The 10,017-nt window shown below is 40.2% G+C and overlaps 1 protein-coding gene across 1 annotated transcript in view; it reads left to right on the top strand.

The window, feature by feature from the left end:
- Positions 1 to 10,017, top strand: part of BDNF (brain derived neurotrophic factor) — a 37,765-nt gene that overhangs the window by 1,050 nt on the left and 26,698 nt on the right. The gene's annotated exons all lie outside the window — the stretch shown is intronic.

Genomic DNA, 10,017 nt, shown 5'->3' with positions numbered 1-10,017 from the left:
GTCTGGTCTCTGGATACAACACCAGAGACTTGGCAGGAGATATTAGGGGAAAGTTGAGCATATGGAAGGTGTATGTTTAACTCCGATCAGGTTGACATTATTATTTTATGATGTTGTGTGTTGCTGGGGAAGAGGGATGCTCTGTCGCTTTAAGTGCCCAGCAGTTCTGTGGAGTGGATAGGAGTTTGACCAATAGAAGTACAAAGAGGATTCTAAATAATTTCTCACAGACAAAAGCCAAGACATTCTGGTCTAAACGGCTTGCTAAACTCAACAAGCAGGGGCTATAGGCAGGAGCACTGAACGGGATTCTGATCTTCCTCATAATCATTTCATGAGACATTGGAGCTGCTAGCTGTCACTCAGGCGCTGCAATGAATCTGCTTTCTAATCACCAGCATGGGAGTCGCTGCCAGCAGTCCAAACTTTCATCGAAACACTTTTCTGCACCTAAAATAAAGGGTCAATAAAAAGCTGACACATACGGAAGGTAGGAGGCCACTGGGAGATAAGGGGAAGGGGCTACTAGGGATTAAGAGGAAGGGGCCAATAGGGAGGACGAGAAATGGACTAGTGGAGAATAAGAGGAAAGGTGTATTGCAGACGTATAGGATTGGACAGGTAGAGAGTAAGGGTAGGGGGTTACTGGGGAGGAAACGGAAGGGGATACCAAAGTAGTGGAACCATGAACTACTAAGAAGTAATAGAACTTGGGTTCCGGAGGAAGGAAAGGAAACATGTGACTACTGGGATAGAGAAGGAAGGGCCACCAGGGAATTAGAGAAAGGGGCTACTGAAGAGTTACGGACTATTCGGGGGTATGAAGAAGGCACCACCATGGAGTTAGAGGAAGGAAAAACTCAAAAGAGAGGAAGAAGGGGCTACTGTCGAGTAAGAGATTGCTGGGGAATAAGGGAAAGGGAATAATGTAGACTAAGAGACTAGAAAGAATGGCAAAGACTGTTACCAGTATAAGGAAGGGGCTACTTAGGAGTAAGAAACTACTGGAGAGGATGCGGTTCCTGGGGTAAGTATAGATGAAGGAGGCTACTGTCGATGAGGAAGCTTCTGGAAAGCAAGAGACTACTGGGAAGTATAGAAAGTCTACAGGGTGACTGCTCTTTTGTAACACTGGGATATAAGAATGTATTGTTTTTTTTTCCCCAAGGAAGGGGACATAACTTGTATTTGATGCTAGAGGCGATTTATTGTTTAGAAAACCACTCCAGCATGACATAGTTTACAGAGGAGGGAATGCATTTTTTTGTGTGTTCTATAGCTAGGAATGTCCTTGCTAGTTCAGAGGTAGCAGAGCTGAATCTGTCATTTAACTCTTCAGAGCTGCGTCCTGTCGAATGAATATAATGTAGTAGATCTACCTGGAACGCCATAGATTGCACATTGTGACAATCTCAGCTCTGCCACACTTGTAACATACCATACCACTTACAGAGTCATTAGCAGAGACTAAAAGATCTTTGGTCTGGAAAGTTTCCATAAAATCTATGAAGAGTATTTATTGTTTCGGAGGTGTTACTACTCACTTATGACTCAACCTCATCTCATTCTGCATGGTGATCTTAATTGTTTGTCTGTGGTTGTATAAGGGTTACATTGTTATATCATTGGGGCACTTGTCATATTTAGTGATGGGGACTCCTTTGTGACGAAAATATATCTTGCCACTGTGGATAGTAAAATCGATAGACCAAGTTCATGACTGACAGTTAATTGGGCAGATGGGAATTTGCCTGTCTCTAGGTGCTTTTAGCGTTTGCTGTTGTCGGATCTTGGTTCCTAAAGAGTTACATGGGATTGCCTGCTTCCAATTGCGATGTAATTCCCAGCTCTCTGTTCTCCATCCCAGTATTGGCTGCTTGTGTCTGCGTCTTTCCCTAATTCCAGACCCTTGCACATATGTCGGAGGTAGTTTAGCAAACACCCGTAAACTCTTTCTAAATCTTTCAGTGAATTCGCTAACGGAGATCAAATCATAGAGGAAAAGAAATCTTAATACCTGCAAATGAAAAGAATGTGAGTAGAGCTTGCAGTGGCATCTGGAACAAAGCCATACGCTTTGGTTTTTCCTCTATTTTCTCCTAGACAGAAGCATAATTAGAAGTGTGAGGGCGTCCTCTACTGGCCATCACTTGTTACTGAATTCAGGGTTCCCTATCTAGATGTTATTACCTCACATGCCATTCATTTCACTTACAGTGACGTTCAACAACATTAAGCCATCCAGTTCATAGTCATTGACTTTAGGCTGAAATCTCGCATGCAGGTTTTCATGCAGTTTTTTATGTAAAGGAAAGACTGGTAGATCTCATCTCCTTAATATCTTCTGGATCAAAAACCATTAAAACTGTGAGCAGGATTCCAGACTCACATTAAAAATGTAGTTTTTAATTACTGAGAAAGATTTTCTTGAAATTATTGAAGTTTTACAACATATTTTTATGATTGGAGTCACCAAGGGTTGGGAACTCTAGCCTTTTAGTGAACACTAAAGTGGTATACCACCCCAGAGATAAATAGTATATGTGCGAAATGCTGCCCTCTGCAGGCTGGGTTAGGTACTTGAGTCTTTGTCTCATGGACGGTGCACCACCTGGAGGTCTGTATGGCTCAAGTGCCTTGGTTAATCTACACAGGGTACACATCCTCACAAGGAAATGTCTGGATTTGTCAGACTTGTTAATTCTTCCTTCTTTGGACAGCTTTTTTTTAGTATAAAATGTCTGCATATCTTCTTAACGGTGGTTAAAAGCATTGGGGTGCTTCAAACCCTGTATAATATATGCTACACATAATGTAGGGACATTGCTATGTGTGTATGATCCATTCTTAATTGGATACTTGGGCAGAGCTGACTTTGTCATTTGGCATAGATAGATAGATAGATAGATAGATAGATAGATAGATAGATAGATAGATAGATAGATAGGAGAAAGATTGGAGATAGATAGATAGATAGATAGATAGATAGATAGATAGATAGATAGAAAATAGATAGATAGATAGATAGATGATAGATAGATAGATGATAGATAGATAGATAGATAGATAGGAGATAGATAAATAGATAGATAGATAAAAGATAGATAGAAAATAGATAGATAGATAGATAGATAGATAAGGGTGAGGGTTCTCTTACTGATCTCTGTTACTGAGGAGGTTTCCTCTAGCTTCCTCTCATAGCTGCTATGATAGCTGACGCGGAGAGATAGAGACGTGGCTTATATTTATGCCCTGCCTGGTGTGATGCACTGAAGGTCTATGTGACGCAGTAGCTCTGCTGGTGTCTTGTTACTGTGGAGATTGCTTTATTTCGCATCCTCACATCTAGATTGTTAGCTCTGCACAACAGGTCACCACTTTCACAGCGTTCAGAGCTGTACAGTAACAGATAGTCGTTGAGTATAAAGCAGCGTTCTATACAACACTCATCTTTCATACAGTCTCTCCAACAGCCCGTTGTTAAAATGTAACCTTTAAAGGAATGTAAACCATGCAAGTTACAATAACTGGAATTCCGGATTTAATGTTATTATCCTGGAGACTTGTTACATAAAGTGGCCTCCGATTCTGATTAATACTATTAAGGAAGGTTTCCCTTTTGACAAATGTTTCCTGCTATGTAGATCCCCAACCATTTGGTGTATCATCTGTGACTCATAGATACATCTCACCTATCATGTACTAAATGTTCTTCCAGAGGGATGATTATATACATTTTTCATTCATCATAACCATGGTCAGTGGCAAAGCTATAGAGTATGCAGAGGTAACAGCTGCATCTGGTCGTGGTCTCTATGGGGGCCCAAAGACTCCTCTGTCGCATAAGACATCAGCATTATAAATGACTCAATAAATGGGGCTCTGGTATGCATTGGAGCCTAGAAGCTTTATGTTATATCTCCTCCTTCCATGACTCATATTTCCATTAGGTACAAGAGCCTCACAGTGGCCAATATCTAAACTGATTTGGAAAACCCAACTTTCCTGAGCTAAATTTTTACCTCTCATAGTATTTTTTTTAACCATTGTTCAATAAAAGATTGTTTCAGTACAACAACACCATTGTGGGATATCAAATTTCAGGCATCTTTAGGAAAGGTATATTGACGATGTCCTCTACTCCTTACTGAGTGGGATCCACATATTAACTAGTAATTCTCATTCAATCGCTTACCTCTTATACCCACTCAAGCGTACATTACAATACATCCTTATCAAGGAAACCACGTTTAAAGTATTTAACAAGTGATGATCATCATGACATAAAAACCTTATAAACATTTTAACAATAATTGCAACCATTTTCTTAGATATTGGATTTATTTTATTAAGATTTTGACTAAGGCTATGTTCACATTACGTAAAAGGCAACAACGGACGTACTTTATGCGGAGTGGAACATTGCCTTATCTGCTATGGCATCCCGGCCGGAGCGTATACACATTGTATACGCTCCGTCCGGCATCCCATGCGGACCTGCAAATAACTGACATATCAGTTCACACAATGAAGTGAGCGGCTCCGCTTCATTGTGTACTATGGGGAGTTCTGATGCGGGCGCGCGCTGATGCACCCGTATCAGAACACTGCGGCCAAAAGATCTTCCGGCTGGTACTTAAGTACCAGCCGGGATGGTCTGGGCAGAGACCGGCCATTCTGTGACCCAGCCGGGTCATGGAAAGGCCGGCCTCTTTACGTTGTGTGAACATAGCCCTATACTGCAAGAATTTATGACTTTATCACTCCACTCTATAAGAGTGACCTGGAAAGTGTGAAGGGGTTATCTAAGGGGGGTGATGTTCCTGCAGATCAACAGGTTTCTACCAGCAATTGGCATTAATGACTCCAGCATACCATGGATTATGGACATATGAAAGACTAATCATAGTACATTTTCTCCTTAGACTTTAAGGGACTGACTTACGGACATAACTTCTTTCCATATGCTATATTGCAAACAAGCAAAAGAAATTGCTTCTTACCCAACTCTATGAGCCACAGGTCACTCTCTTAAATGGTTATCTTGCAATGTGACATACCCTCTAGAAAAAATGAATGGCTCACTATAGCTTTTCCCACCAATAACAGCTCACTGGGTGTTTTAAAGCTAGACCAATGAAGATCAGTTGGTAACTACACTGGCTTGGGTTGTCACTATGGGACACTCCATATATTATGAGAAGTATGTTTTAATAAATTTTGATCTGCATAACTAAAGGTGTTTTACACTAAATATTTCCATACATGAGACAGATCAAACAATAATATTAGTATGAAGGCCGTCACCTTCTGTAATACATTAGAACCCCTTTAAATATAATTGCTCACTTGTAAAACTCATCTTGTTGGCTTCTATTGCTTTGGAAACAGCTTTGATGTCAATGGCACTGTGTCATACCTATTTATGGACAGTACCAAAATGGTGCACATGGGCAAAATCCTACCCCTATGCCTCAATGACATATGACAAGAGGAAAAGCTCTTCGAGACCATTCATAAAAACACAGACAAAACATGGTGTTTAGTTCTCTCCACAATAATGGTTAGTAGCCAAGATTTCTATTTTTTTCCTAAGCCCATTTACAACTGGATCAATTGCAGCTGGATGTTTTTGTCCTCAGCACTTTATAAATAAAAGCCCACATTACGATTAGTTTGCAGTTTTTAGATTATAGCCACAATAGGATCAATAGCTATGACTTATTTAGTTTTCTAGCAAGTGAGGTTTGATGTATGCGGACAAGCCTTGATGTGTTCATTTGGAAAAGTTGTGAGCTAGACCCAATAGCAGTCAGCCTTCTTGCTTGTACATGCACATGCAGTTATGTTCGTTGGCAATGAGAACTTAGACACAAGTCAACGGAGGACCGGGGGAGGATGGTGGTGGGATGAGTAATTTTGGCTGTTCAAAATAAGAATTTCTTTAGAATGTAAGAACGTGTGAAAGCCAAGTATAGCTTGTTTGAATTATGGAAGTGTGTCAAAAAAATTTGTGAAATGTTAAAAGAAATCCAATACAAATTGGCTTTAATGCTAAGGCATAATTGGTTCTGATGCAATCGGCAGACCTCACAAAGCTGTAAGTCATTGTTTCCTTTAACTAGTTCAAAGCCACAATTGATAATAAACATTTTGCTGTTGTGGGAATAAAAACTTTTTTTTTTTGCAAATCTCATCTGTACAGAGAAAAAGTTAAATGATAAAATTCTAGCTGTCTGTACCTACCATTAGGGGGAGCGTAGTGCATACTGATTTGTTATTGAGATCAATGTATTATGGAGATCATTCTATACATTGTACAGAAATGATATTTGAGGGTAATAAATGTTCTTAAAGGGGTTGTCCAGGCAACATTAAAAAAAAAATTGAGGGTCAGCAGGGGGAGATGTTAACATAATAGACAAGTTTCACTCACTTGTCTCTATCTCCCACAGCCTTTGCCGCACTAATGCCTAAAGTCCTTCACTGGACTCCTCTATCTCCTGGTTCTAGTGATGTCATTCCACCATAAGAACTGCCCGCTCAGCCAATCAGTGACTGAGGCATTGCAACACTGCAGCCACTGACTGGCTGGATGGATTGTTCCTGTGGCGACATGATGCCAAGGTGTGCCAAGGTGTCGCTGCGGTGATTGAAGGGGAACCTGGTTGGTTGAGTGTAACTTATTTTTTTTACTCCAATATTTTATTTTGCCCTGAAACTCCCTTTAAGTTATTTCTGTTTATAGCGTGAATAAATATTATCTTAATACTTTTTATATGAGGCCAGAATTACAAGAAGGGATCAAAAATATAAAATGAATAATGTGATTATATAAGCTTTCTTTCTGGGTGACAAATCCCTGCAAGCCTGTTCCGATGTAAGTGGGTATATCCTCCTAATGATGGAATTACTAACTTGACTCTTTCACATGATTCTGATGACTACTTAGTTTTCTCCATTGTTGCAAAATTGCTGTTGAGACTGACTCATCTCGCTGTGTAATTCTGAAACAAGCACTCTTGGTTCTATCACACTGTGAACTGGTTCCTGAAGAGGGGCTTTGAAAAGAAATCCTGCAGAGCCCTCTATGAATATAATGTGTAACTCCTTCAGCTGCGATGCTGGTCTGGAGAAACATGTTCTGCATACAGACAAATTGTGCTCTGAAACAAAGCTGCTGAATGCTGCCCAGTTATGTCTTTATAAAGCCTTAACTCTACATGAGAATGACAAGAGCCCTTTCATGCTTACTGAGGGTAGAAAACTGATAGGCTAGGTTCACACTATGTAAAAAAGATGGGCATCTTTCATAACAACAGCCGCCATTGCGCAAATAACATACATTTAAAAATACTAGAAAGAGAAAGGGGAATACAGCGCACGGCGCACATAGTGTAATTCTGCAGGGTAGGTTGGTGTAGTAGTGAGTGATAGAATATTGCTCACCTTTGCGTGTCGTGCTACGAGCCCGACACCGCCAGATGCTTTAAACGCTCGCTGCCCACCAGGGGTCCGACTAGGTCGGTAGAAGAAATCGGTGTGCAAGATCACTTTATCCAGGCAGGATACGTGGTGTACTCTGGTGTCCGGCGCTGAGCGGATTTTCCAAAAATTTCCAAGGAGATGATGGAGTCGTAGTATTAAAATCCTAGTATTTTAATACTACGACTCCATCATCTCCTTGGAAATTTTTGGAAAATCCGCTCAGCGCCGGACACCAGAGTACACCACGTATCCTGCCTGGATAAAGTGATCTTGCACACCGACATTTAAAAATACGTTATTTGCGCAATGACGGCCATTGTTCTAAAAGACAGACATCATTTTCACAGTGCGAACTTAGCCATATAATGTATAGGATTATTTTTTTCTAAACTTTTTATTACACACAGGGAGAATAAGCAAACTCCTTGCTGATGTTGCTGACCACTGGGCCACCATGCTACCTATAGAGTTTGTGGTTACCTATTATCTTCCTTCCATAAATAACAAAATATTGGATCTGAACAGATAAATTTAAAGGGTTTGTCTAGAGAAAATAATCTCCATGGTTAGGGGTCTTGTAAAAAAAATTATTTAAAAAAATAAATAAACAAGCTATACTTACCAGTCATGTTCCCCTGTAGCTGCTGGGTCAATGCTCATGGCTTCTTTCTGGTTCCTGTGATGTCATGATCATGTAAGAATTGCTGTGCTCAGCCAATCAGTGGCTGAGGTGTGACACTACTACAGCTACCTATTGGCTGAGCTGGGCAATTCCTGCATGGTTGGAGGAACACTCCTGAGGAGTTGGAGCAACTACAGTGGTGGGGAGCAGGACTAGTGAGTATAACTTGTTTATTGTTTTCTGAGCCAGGAAAAGCCCCTCTACCACGTAAAACGTCAGTGTTCTATGTGGTAAATGATAGGTGAGGGGCCATTTTGGAGATCTTTAATGTTGCAGATCTTTTATTCTTAAAGGGGTTAGGTTTAGAAAACATGGCCACTTTCTTCCAGAAACAGCACAACTCTTGTCCTCAGTTTGGGTGGGCTTTTGCAGCTCAGTTCCAGTTCTCAGTTCCAGAAGTGAATGAAGCTAAATTGTAATACCACACACAACCTGGGGACAGGGGTGGCGCTGTTTTTGCAAGAAAGTAATGTTGATTTTTCTAATCCCTTTAAGTGGTGCCTCTGACCTTAAGGATAATTTTCTTTAAGGTTTCCATTGGTTCAGCTGGTTTTCTGAAGCCTTAGTTGTCTTTAGTTGGTTACTTTATCAACTTTCCAATGAACTGAAAACCACTAAAAAAGTGCCTTCAGCTATGAGGACTTCATACACCTATGTATTACAGTGGTTGCCTATTCATTCGGTTGCCGGCAGCCTACTATTGTTTTTTTTTTTGGGGGGGGGGGGGCTTAGCTGCCTTATAGAAGGGGCTACCCACTTAAGATAACACATTTGTGCTTTGCTGTCTCTTGAAATAATTTTTTCCATTTACTAGAAATTACCACTTCTTCAACCCTTCACAACAAATGTCTCCTGGGTCTTACCTGAGTGTTGTGTAGAAATGAGAAATCCCTTATGAGCTTTCCTTTCAAAGACACAAGTAGTTAGTGTACTTAGTGACTGCTGTCAGGGAAAATCCTAATGACGCTTGTAACACCAGGTCATCGGAAAAAGGGATTTCACATCCATTACCATTAGAAAAGAGTCATTTCTAATGTTAATAGGGTATCAAGAAAAAAACCTTTTAGCAATACTTGGGCAGTCTATATGCAATGGAGGCAGCCATGCTATACCCTGGTCCTTACACACGGAGACTTACAGACAATAAGAATATATTTAAAAAAAAATGATACACCATACTACAAATATCCAGTATAAAACTAGCCTTAGCAAGAGCATGCCTTTATTAATAGTGCTACCCTGCAGGTTTTACTTAAAAATAAAAATAGTGAATTTCTCCTAAGTCACATGGGCATCACTGGTGAGATTATTCCACAGCCATATTCACCTGAGACAGCAGCTCTAGAAGTTAACACTCCCAACAATATGAGGCTACCATACGGTTTGCAAAATAATGTGGTTATAGATATCCAATTCAAAGTGATATCATAAAAAGCCGTAAAGAATGTGGTTGTCGGATGATGGCAATAATAATAATAATAATAATAATAATAATAGCTCTTGCAGCAGATCCCAGGAGCTCCAGCTCTCCTATCTGCCCAGATACAGTACTTTTCACATGAAGAGGTATACTATAAGGTCAGATTGTTACTATAACATAACAAAGATCTATTCCCATACAATCCAGTACTGCCGGGAATCATGACACAGTAACAATAGACTATCCTATATAATGTTACAGTGCAGTAGATTTCAGAATGATCTACCCATCAGTAATGATTTTGGGTAGGGTATATTACTACATCACAGTGAACCCCAATGTTAGAGTTATCATGGGACATGCATTAGGCTAGGTTCACACTTGGTAAAAATGACGGCTTTCTTTTAGAATAACAGCCATCATTGTG

The sequence above is a fragment of the Dendropsophus ebraccatus genome, chromosome 4, assembly GCF_027789765.1.
Source record: "Dendropsophus ebraccatus isolate aDenEbr1 chromosome 4, aDenEbr1.pat, whole genome shotgun sequence".
Lineage (NCBI taxonomy): Eukaryota > Metazoa > Chordata > Amphibia > Anura > Hylidae > Dendropsophus > Dendropsophus ebraccatus.
This window is presented reverse-complemented; position numbering and strand designations above follow the sequence as displayed.